This window comes from Nicotiana sylvestris, chromosome 8 (assembly GCF_000393655.2).
Source record: "Nicotiana sylvestris chromosome 8, ASM39365v2, whole genome shotgun sequence".
Lineage (NCBI taxonomy): Eukaryota > Viridiplantae > Streptophyta > Magnoliopsida > Solanales > Solanaceae > Nicotiana > Nicotiana sylvestris.
The window spans coordinates 164763030-164764980 of record NC_091064.1 but is presented as its reverse complement, the minus strand read 5'-3'; positions in this window follow the sequence as shown (position 1 = coordinate 164764980).

Here is a 1951-nt window from a genome sequence, read left to right as displayed (position 1 = left end):
CCTTTTGATATTCTCACCTCACTACAATATCGCTCACTCTCTATTTTCCTCACAGACTATTTTCTTATACCTTGTCTGTGAAACCTCACTCTTTCTTTCTCTCTTTGTTGGTGTGAAGAAATGAGAGTTGAAGCTCTCCTTTTATAGCCAAAGCTTCACCCTCTAAAGCCTACAATATTTGACAATTTACACACACTTTTCACAATTCAACAAAGTTGGCTACCAAACCAAAGAAATTCAACAAGGTTGGCTACCAAACCAAACTAATTCAACAAGGTTGGCTACCAACCAAACCAAGTCAACAAGGTTGGCTACCAAACCAAAGAAAACTCTTATTAGGCACATGCCTAATACTTCTTCAATGAGATGGACATCATCAATCTCCCCCTCCAGTCTCATTCATCCAGAGGAGGTAGCACTGTCTTCTAGTTTGAATGCATGCCGACAAGTTCTTTGCATAGCTCGAACTTGTTCCTTGGTACCACCTTGGTCAGCATATCTGCGGGATTCTCATTTGTAGAAATCTTCAAGACTTTTAGAGATTCATCATCTACCATTTCTCGAATCCAATGATATCTCACATCAATGTGTTTGGTCCTTGCATGGTACATAGAGTTCTTGCTAAGGTCTATTGCACTTTGACTGTCACAATAGACGACATACTCCTTCTGATGCAATCCAAGCTCTTGAAGGAATCGCTTGAGCCATATCATCTCCTTGCCAGTTTCTGTAGCGGCAATGTACTCTGCTTCAGTTGTTGAAAGTGCAACGCACTTCTGCAACTTAGACTGCCATGATATAGCTCCCCCTGAAAATGTAAATAAATATCCAGTAGTAGATTTTCTGTTGTCAATGTCACCTGCCATATCAGCATCTGTATAGCCCTTCAAGATTGGATCAGATCCTCCAAAGCACAAACAATCAATGCACCTTTCATTTGGCTCGTAGTTCAAGGAAGCTTTTTTGGCCAAAAACTCCTCAAGTTGCAGTGTCATTGCAGGAACTCATCAAACTAAAAATTCTAAGAAAAGAGTGACCAAACTATATATGGTAAAGGAAATGACTAGTGCACTAAACCAGTTAATCCACTCATGGAGTCACAGCTTAGAAACATATTGTAAGTTATGGGAGAAATCCTTGGACAAGGTCAAATAAAAATAGGCAATGAAAAAAAAATGAAAAAATTGTGGTTGAACAAATAAAAGAAGATAAATAAATGGCTAGACAAGAAAAGCATTAATGTACAGTGTCTAAGTGAAGCGAATTGGATCTTCCAGTTTAAAGGAAAATCAATGACTGAGAGATCAGTAGAGTAATGCACTACTAGAACTCCTTAAGCATGTTAATCAGTGTACAAATGAGTGGGCTACCCTACAGTGGAGGAGGATGGGCATGGTTAGTTTTTAGTAAGAACTAAGATTACTGTATAACTTACCGCTAAGAGGACAGGTTGGAAACAGGTGCAAATAGGCTTAGAGGACAATGTGGAAAACAAAAACACCACCAAAAGTGGCTTGGCTTGATGGACTGCTGTAAACAACGCATGCTTAACCCAGGATAATTTGCAGAAAAGAAGTTACAACTTGTGCAGAACATGTGATTTTGTGAAGGAAAAAGCAGAATCAGTCAACGTGTGATTTTTGTAAAGGAAAAAGTAGAATCAGTCAATCACATTCCTTTGCATTGTAGATACATATGGCAGGGTTGATACATGTTCCTAAACCACAGTGGATGCACTGGTGATAATACATGTGATTTTAAGTATGTGTTGGGCAGTTTTAGCTTGAAAGAACTCATAGATGCTCCAACGGAATGTAGAACTCTTACCTTTTGTACACTATAAATGTCTAAATAATTTGACTATTAGTGCAATATAGAATTTGTACTGGAGTTCATTTATCCCATAAATAATTGAGGGATCAAATTCAGATAATTTTGTACCTACACAGTT